The following is a 10,394-nucleotide window of genomic DNA, read 5'->3' on the forward strand; positions in this document are numbered from 1 at the left end:
AAAAGATTTCTTCACAAAATTATGCGGATTCGAACTGTATCTTTCTGGCAAAGCATGCTTTGCAAAATTGTGCAGATTCGAACCATCTTTAAACAATAAATTGATCCTTTCGAGTATTTCTGGCAAAGCATTCTTCACAAAATTGTGCAGATTCGAACTGTCTTTAAACATTAAATCGATTGGTCTTGTCCCGGAGAACATTTATGCATCTCTTCTCTTGTGGCATTTGATTGCAATTGTGCTTCTTTGTTCTCGAGATTCATCGTTGGTGATTGATAAGAACTTAGCCAAACCGAAATCAATGAGAAACCATGTTCTTATCAAGAACGTTGCTAGGCTTCAAGTCGGAATGGATGATTGATCTTTCAAAGAGGCCATGGAGACGAATGCAAACGCCACAATTCAAGTTTATAGGTTGATTATTATTGTTGTTTTCATGATGCAACCATCCGTTTAGATTTCTATTTTCCATGAAATCTCACTTAAGAAACGAAATTCACTTGCAAGCTAAAATGTCGGTAAAATACAAATTTTTCTTCTTTTTATCTCACTTTCCGGGGAAAGTGATTGTAATCTAAAATTCCTGTAAAACGCAAACTTCTCTTCTTTTTATCTCACTTAAGAAAGGAAATTCACTTGCATGCTAAAATTCCGGTAAAACGCAAACTTCTATTCTTTTTATCTCACCTAGGAACGGAAAAAATGATTGTAACCTAAAACTCAGTAAAACGTGAACTTCTCTATTTTTTATCACTCTTATGAAAGGGAAAGTGATTGCAACCTAAAATCCTGGTAAAACACAAACTTCTCTTCTTTTTATCTCACTTACGAAAGGAAATTCACTTGCAAGTTAAATCTTGGTAAAACACAAACTTTTTCTTTTTTTATTTCACTTAGGAAAGGAAAAGTGATTGCAACCTAAATTCCCAATAAAATGCAAATTTCTCTTTTTTTTTCAAGTACTTAAATTTCACAAACGTGATCAAACTCTACTTTCAGTTCCGTGATCAAACTCCACTTTTGCTTCTAAAACTCTAACATCGACTTTTATACTTCTTAAACCCAAACTTCGTGAGCAAACACAAACTTCGTGACCAAACTGTTATAATTAGTATCAAATCGATTCTTTAGGTACGGTGTGTTTGTCTGGGACAGTGAAAGCTTGTGGGCTTGTAGCGACCAGTTCTAATGAGTGCAACCGAGATGGAAGGTCTGAATAAGAAGTGACTATAGAGTATGACAATAAAATTGTTACAAATTTTTCTTTTCTTTCATTGGACGGTTAAGTGGGTACTTGGTTAAGATGATCTATTATAGTACAGGTGAACATTGTATCAGTTGGGTTAGTAAATAAACATTTATGGTGAAGCTCGTTTACCTATGATTAGGGAGGTCATGGGTTCGAATCACATCCGGGTCTAGTGGAGATTTTTCATTCTTCTTTAATGTAAGCGCACTGTGCCCAATTTTTTTTAAAAAAAAAAAATAAACCAAATTTTTAGTTAGTCAAACTAAAATTTTCCTCAATATTAAAACCGAATCAAACCGGACAAGTTTATTACTGATTATAATCAAAGACCTATCAAAATTTATTATTAATAAGTTAAATATAATCAGATAAGGTGCAAATATACATCTAACATTTATAGCAAGGAGTAATTTTACCAATAACGTCTAAAATGATGCAATTTTAACTTTAATATTGGCAATCACAAGCAATTTTACCCTTAACATTGACAAGTTGGGTCAATTTGAGAAATAACGTCTTTTCGATCATATGAATCTTTCCATCTATGTTTCACATGTGTGCCATTTCTTCACTCATTAGTAACAGATTACAAACATATGATTAGACGTGAAATTTTAAAAAAAATTAAAAAATATATTGTCCTTTGTAAGGCAAAAAAATTTCAAATATTTGGTCAAATTTATAGATATTAATCTCCAATTCTACTATTAAATTACAGAAAATATGATTTTTTTTAGAACCAGCTAATATGCAATTTGGTGTGAATAAAGAACAATATATATATGATTTTTAATAATATCTAAAATTGACCAAACTGGCCAATATTAAAGGTAAAATTGCAATTGATTGCCAATGTTAGGAATAAAATTGCACCATTTTAAATGTTAGAAGTAAAATTATTCATGATTATAAATTTTAAGAGTATTTTTACATTTTATCCCAAATAAATACTAACAAAAAAAGGGTTAAGGTGCAAAAATACTCCCAACGTTTTGAGCTAGGAGCAATTTTACCCCTAACATCTAAAATGGTGCAATTTTACCCCTAACGTTGAAAGACAAGAGCAATTTTACCCCTAACGTTAATAAATTGGGTCAATTTGAGAAATAATTCATCAAACTGTCTTTTCGGTCATGAATCTTGTTATCTACACTTCATACGTGTGTCATTTTATCAGTAACAAATCACAAACATTCGTTGGGATGTGAAAAAAATAAAAAAATATACTGTCTTTTGTACGGATTAGACAAAAAAATAAAAAAATCCACCGAATTTATAAATATTAATTTCAAATTCTATTATTAAATTATAAAAAATATGACATCCTTTTTTAGAATGAATTATTATGTAATTGGTGCAGAATAATGAATAAAAATATATGTGTTTTATAATAGTGTCTGAAATTGACCCAATTTATCAACGTTAGGGGTAAAATTGCTCTTGGCTTCCAATGTTAGGGGTAAAATTGCACCATTTTAGACGTTAAGAGTAAAATTGCTCCTGGCCCAAAACGTTAAAGGTAGTGTAAACGGAGAAAGTAGAGAGATTTGAGAGAATGAATAACCTTGTCACCTTTACGGAGGAACCTCCTGCCTATCTATTTTCATTGGACTTATTTATGGGCCGAATATTGGCCATGAGGCTTTTTATATGAAAATCAATATTTAATTATAAAATTATAATGGCATTATATCCATTTGGATCCCTAAACTAAAGCTTCAAAATGAATTAGAACCCTAAAATATCAAAATTATCAATTAGGTTCCCGAACTAAGCAAAAATCATCAACTGTGACTATTTTATATAGACTGTAATAATATATGTATTGATTCAAAATGAGTTTGAGAAAGAAGGTATGAAATTGCACAACCGAATTATTTTCGATGAGGCTTCAATTGAAGATTTTTGTTTAGAATGAGGACTGAATTGATGATTTTAGCTAGTTTAGGAACTTGATTGATGATTTTGATAGTTTAAGGTCCTAATTGATTTTGAAGCCATAGTTTAAGGACCCAAATGGGTGTTATACCAATTATAATTAAATCTTACCATTAAAATTAATTCTTAACATCATCAATGGATATGATTTTCATCTTTTTCTTTCAATTTTTTTTTTAAAAAATTTTCTCCTTAACTTTCTAATCGGGTTTCCTTCTTCGAGAAGGAAGAAGAAGATTTGTCTTTCTTCTCCGTCCTCACATCTATATTTTAGTTTCAATTTTTTTTTTATTTATATTAATTTTGTTGGTTTGAAATCCATATTTCTTATCGAAGTTCATTTTCCGTCAGATCTATATTTGTTAGACATACTTTTTTCGTGCTTAGCAAGAGCGGAAAAAGTTCATCTTGTCCGTAGATCTATAGATCTGCGTGGTTGCAAAAAAAGGATTTAGATCCGAATGCCCAGAAAAGCCTACATGATGAAGAATGGATTGCAACGATATTCAACTTTTGAGAAGAATATGATTTATATTTGTTGTTTTATTTGTCCCTTTTATGGTTGTTAATGCTCTTTGTAGGTTTTTTTCTTCTTCTGCCTGTATGAATATGAGATTTTATTTCTCTTAATCTTGTTGCTCTATTTGTACGGATTCAAATGAAATGATATATGATATTTTTATTAAAGAAAAGTTAATTCTCAATGTCTCACTATTTTTTATATATCACAAATAAAATATGTTTTTATACCATAATTTAAAAATTCTAAAGTCCAATTCATAAATTATAATCCTAAAAAATAAACCATAGACCCTAATTTATAAACCATAATCCTTAAAATATATTAAAAATAATAATTTGCACATAATTCAGCTGATTTCTGAGTTTGATGCTTAATAGATTAACCAATCTGTTTTGATTGGGCTTACAGGCTTTATGGGCCGTGGCTATGTTAGTGTTTAGAGAAAGGGTCAAATACATGAATATCATAATTAAGTATAAAATTACAAGTAAATCATATTACCAAACTTAATTCTTAATATGTCATTATTCTCTATATATTATGATTTTACACTATAATTTAAAAAATTTAGACTCCAATTCATAAATTATAAACCTTAGAAAATATATTCTAGACTTCTAGTTTATAAATTCTAATTTTTAAAATATATTAAAAGTACTGATTTTACTAGTTTGATATAATCCAAAATTATGATTTGACATAGTTGTAAATAGTTTTTAAAAGATGAATTTCTATGTAATTTTCCCTTTAGAGAAAGGGTCAAATACATGAATATCATAATTAAGTATAAAATTACATCTAAATCATATTACCAAACTTAATTCTTAATATGTCATTATTCTCTATATATTATGATTTTACACTATAATTTAAAAAATTTAGACTCCAATTCATAAATTATAAACCTTACAAAATATATTCTAGACTTTTAATTTATAAATTCTAATTCTTAAAATATATTAAACATACCGATTTCACTAGTTTGACATAATCCAAAATTATGACTTGACATAGTTGTAAATAGTTTTTAAAATATGAATTTATATTATAAAGAAATTTGATGAATTAGTTTTTAAACTGATTTAGAGAAATTTAAATTGACCCAATTTATCAATGTCAAGGGTAAAATTGTACCATTTTAAACGTTAAAGGTAAAATTGCTCATGGCTGTAAACATTAGGGATATTTATATTTCTTTTATGGAAAAGCATATTTCATTTCATTAAAGAAAAAAATACAACAAAAACATAAGCACGAATAAAACCCACACAAATAGAGGCTGCAACCGGTACAGGATCCATGAAGAAAAGAGAAAGACCACATAGTACGATAATAAAAGCTATAAAAAGTACAATAAAAACAAAAAAACGACAAATATCATATTTCTAATGAATCCAAATTCGCAAGAAAGTAGTTGCAACCCAATCGTCATCATTTAGCTTTTTCCGGCCAATTGGATCTGATGCTTTTCTAGTGGTGCAACCTCGTAGATCCATGGATCTACGTATAAGATAATACGCTTCCTCTCTTGCTAAATCCGGAAAAAGTGTAAATGAAAGAGTTATAGCTGACAAATGCAAATCAAATGGACTCCGATGAGATGTATGGATTTCAACTGAAAATAGGAAGGAAATGCTAAAAGTATAGCGATAAAAACATAGATGGAAGGAGGAAGGATTAGCCATTGATCTTAATGGGATAAGGGCCAAATTTAACCTCTACGTTTCAAGCGAAGTACAGATTTAGCTTAAACGTATAAAATAGTGCAGATTTAACTCTAATGTTTCCAAGCAAAATCAATTTTAGCCATGTTATCAAAAATTTGAAAAGACCGGATTGACTGTTATTTAACTGTCATATCAGACATTCCAAACAAATTTGTCGATAAATTGAAGTAGTTTCCTACATTTTTTGTAACTATATTAATAACACAGTAAATATGTTAGATCGTTTGACAAAAAAATTTATAATTAACTTATATATAGCAGATTTAGGTGCTGTTTAATAAAACTGAAAATTAAGTGCTGAAAAAATAAGTACTGGATTTTAAATGCTGAATTTTATAAGTGCTGAAAATATTGAATGATTTAATTTATATAAAAATATTAGTTGATAATGTTTAATTTAAAATGTTAAGTTAAATTTTTTTACTTATCAAAATAAGTAGTTTTTAACTTAATTAACTAATTTTTTTTTGACAACCAAATAAGCATATATTAAGAATCCAGAAGAAGCATATTACAAATAAAATCAAGGGGTACAGAAAACCACTCACCCCGATGTAAAGGTAAAATACTACTTCTAGCTAACAAATGAGCAACAGAGTTTGCAGAACGACAGACAAAACGAATAGAGCAATTAGAAGACTCGTTCAAAGAAAAATGACAATCATTGGCTAAGGCGTTAAAAGGAGATGAAACCTCTAACGGGCGGGCCATAGACTGTACCACGATCAAAGAATCTGATTCAATGATTACATCCTTCCATCCGCGGTCTTTGATCCAACTAAGAGCTTCACGGACCGATAGCGCTTCAATGAACGATGCATCTTGATAATTCTGCAAGGATCCATTTTTAGCCGCAACAAAACGGCCCAACTCATCCCGAACAATACAACCAAACCCAGCCACATTCTTGTCTGCAAATGACGCATCATCCACATTCAATTTTAGGAAGCCAATTGGAGGACGCTGCCACACCATCAGGCTTGGCACAGCCGGACTTCCTGAAGGAGAAACCGACGCCTGCGCTTTCTTCCAAGCCTGTAGAAATGAGTCGGCCGAATGATACAGGATCGAAGCTTGTGAATCCTTCCGATTCCACACAATGTCATTTCTATAACCCCAAATAATCCACCATAAAACCGCTACAAGCTCAACAAGCTCCACCGGTTTAGAGAAGATCCAACCCCAATAATAAAAAATGTTTTGAAATTGGGTTCCCACATCCCCAATAGGCGAAATAGTCCAAATAGCTCGAGCCATAGTACATCTGAGAAAAATATGATAAGAATCTTCCACCGCCCCATGACAGAGCTTTAAGTGGTGGAGAAACAACCGTTATCAAACACAGTTAAATTAAATAAGTGCTTAACATTTTAATTTAAGCAATTAAGTGGTTTATCAAACAAGGCTTTAGTTTTAGCATTTTAGCAGAATTTTTGTAATTTTATCAGTAATACACTAAATATCTTAGACATAATTAATATTTAGAAGGTATGAAGTGACAGTTACACACCAGTCAAACAATTTTTTCTAATTTTCAATAACGTAGGGCTAAATTGATCTTGTTTGTAAACGTTAATTTTTAATTAAAACTAAAATTTACTTTGAGAAGTAAATTTATAGAAAATCAATTAATATATATTTATACATATGTTCATAAATCAATTATCAATAAAATTTCTCAATACACTTGCTTTCTTTAAATTCAACTCTTTAAAATATCAAATCTTATACAAATATTAACCAAATATACTCAAATCCATCAAAATAAACTAAGAAAAACAGAAATAATATATATAGACACACATGTATGTATATCTTTGTGCATAAATTAACTTCAACAAGGCTTAATATACATTTCTTTGTTTATATTCTTCAAAATATCAAATATATCACAACTATTAATCAAATATACCAAGTTTATCAAAACAAAACTCAAAATATGTACATATAATTATATATTATAGATTGAAATTTGCATGCAAAGGCATATACATGTATATTCTTGAACATAGTTAAAATCCATACTAAAACTATATCATAAAACCCAAATCACTAGCATGCATGGTAAAATCATCAGCAAAAATTCATTTTTCTGAAAAATATAGAGTTCTATATACATACATATATATATATATATATATATATATATATATATATATATATATACATAAAAACTCAAAGGGTAGTTGATAGTTACTTTTGCAAAGAAAAGAAGAAGAACACACTAAGAACTCATTTTCTTGCTTGCAATCTGCCTAGCTCGAATCTAATCTAGAGAGCTCCAAATCAAAATCATACCCACCAGACTATGTATTAGGATGTCTAGAATCTATTGTAAAAAAATCAGCTCGATCGGATGGTGCAATCTCTGGCAATCAAAGAATCATTTGAGCTGGGTCATTTTGGGTGTTTGAAGGAGAACGAGAGTGATGGAGTGGATGATGAACATCCAAATCTTGGAATTGTGCTTAATTGATAGGCACGAAATCAGTATATGAGAATGTGATATTTAGCTTCCCAAGAAGGGAAAATTTCCTTTTTGGTCCCTCTGAATTTTTTTTTTAAAACTTACCCTAAACTTTTAATTGTCTTTCAAACATTTGGTAATGTCTGCTTGAATTGGTTCGGATAGTTCAATCACTCTCCGATTATTTCAAATCGTTCTTCATCAGCCTTCAGTTTGGCGAAGTCTAGTATTGATGGTGTACCACAGTAAAAGCACTTAAATAAGAGCTAAGCCTTCAATAGTATATTAAAATGATAACACTATGGATCCACATTGAGTTAATGTCAGAATATTATAAGTCAATTAAATCCAAAGGGCTAAATAAGTAACGATTTTTTTTATGAGTTTTAAAACACTAAGTAGAAGCTGGAATGTAAAATTAATAACAAAATTGGTAAATAAATGACACAAGCTCATACAAATTTAAAAATGTTAATAGAACTAATGCAATTATGATAAACGAAACACAAATAAACACACAAGAATTGTTTACCTAGTTCGCCACTCGATTTGAATGACTACGTCTGGGGGCACGACCAAGCCAGGATATTTTATTATAATTTTCGAGATCCGGATTACAAAGAAAGAGGCTATATTTATACTCCTCAAGAAACCCTACCGCCCCCATATCCCCGTCCAACTCAACAACGAGTTGGATCGCTGAAGTTGGACCTATATATTAGTCTCCAAAGCCCAACAATCTCCCACCTGGAGACTAAATCCGTCATCTGGTGGTAGTGCCATGCCTTCAACTTAGTTACCAAGGCCAGCTGAAGCCATACAAAGCTTCATCTTCTCTAAGGTTACAACCTTAGTCAACATGTCTGCATGATTCTCTATGCCTGGAATCTTCATCAACTGCAATGTCTTCCTGTCCAAGAGATGCCGTATGTAGTGATACTTCAACTCTATGTGCTTTGTCCTTGAGTGAAATGCGGGATTCTTCGCCAAATGAATGGCACTCTGATTGTCGCTATACAGAATAGGATCCTTCTGCTCCTTTCCCAACTCACGCAAGAAATTCTGCAACCATACCATCTCCTTAATAGCCTCAGTCACTACAACGTACTCAACTTGTACAGTAGACAAAGCCACCACCTTCTGCAGCTTTGAAGCCCAGGAGACTGCAGTACCACCCAATGTGAAGACATATCCGGTTGTACTTCTTCTCTTGTCAAGGTCACTAGATGCCAAATCTGCATCCACATATCCTGTCAACATAACTTCCTTGCCCTCAAAACACATAGCTTGTTCAGTGGTTCCCTTCAGGTATCTCAGAATCCACTTTACTTCTTCCCAATGCTTCTTACCAGGGTATCCCATGGAGCGACTAACAACTCCTACAACATGTACAATATCCGGCCTTGTGCACACCATTGCATACATCAAGCTGCCAATTGTTGAGGCATACGGAGTTCTCTCCATCTGGGCTCGCTCTTCTCTGTTCTTAGGTGAGTCCTGTTTAGATAGCTTGAAATGGTTACCTAGAGGAACCTTAGCTGGTTTGGCATCTTGCATGCCGAATCTCTTCAAGACCTTCTTAATATACTCAGCTTGTGAGAGATGTAATTTTGTATTACAGAACCATAATGCATAACTTTTCTATAAAATTAAGATGAAAAATGAATGAAGATTTTGAGCTAAAACAGAGGAAGATAAACAAGCTCAAACAGAGTTAAAGTTCGAATTTAGAACATCGATTTTTCTAATGAATTTTTGAAAGCTACTTTAAGAAAGATATATAAATAAAAAAGATAAAGATAACCCACCTTATAGAAGCTACGAGTTCAGTTGAGGTGAACGGTGGAGAACTGAGGCGATTCGCGATCAGAGAGATGGAGAACTGGGGAAGAGGGTTACTACGGTCGACGAGAGATGGAAACTGAGGCGAAGAGTGTTACGGCGGTCGGCGAGAGATAGAAAACTGAAACGAAGAGGAATATGGCGGTCGACCAGAGATGGAGGATTGAAGAAGACAGTGGAGGCGAAAATGGAAACTGAGGAAGAACGAAGAAAGACAGTGGATGGAGGCAGAAATGAGATAAGGAAACTGAAAAACCCTAAAACATTACTTTACTTCTTTATATATCAAATTATAAAATAATATTACTTAATTTTTTTTTATAAAGAAATAATATTACTTATTGATTTGAATTGGTTATCTTTGAACTGGTACTAGGTACACAGAATAATACCAAATAATTTAGAAATATTATTAACCAAAATATTAAATGTTATAATATTATTTAACCTAAATATATCAAATTATTATTTTTTGATTTTTTTTATCAAATTATAGTTACAGTATTAGGAGGGCGAGCCTTGGCACAACGGTAAACGTTGTTGTCGTGTGACTGAGAAGTCACGGGTTCGAGTCTTAGAAGCGGCGGTAGAGGAAGGTTTGCCCCAGTACACCCTTGTGGTGGGACCTCTCCCCGGACCCTTGCTTAA

The sequence above is a fragment of the Euphorbia lathyris genome, chromosome 1, assembly GCF_963576675.1.
Source record: "Euphorbia lathyris chromosome 1, ddEupLath1.1, whole genome shotgun sequence".
NCBI classification, from domain to species: Eukaryota; Viridiplantae; Streptophyta; class Magnoliopsida; order Malpighiales; family Euphorbiaceae; genus Euphorbia; species Euphorbia lathyris.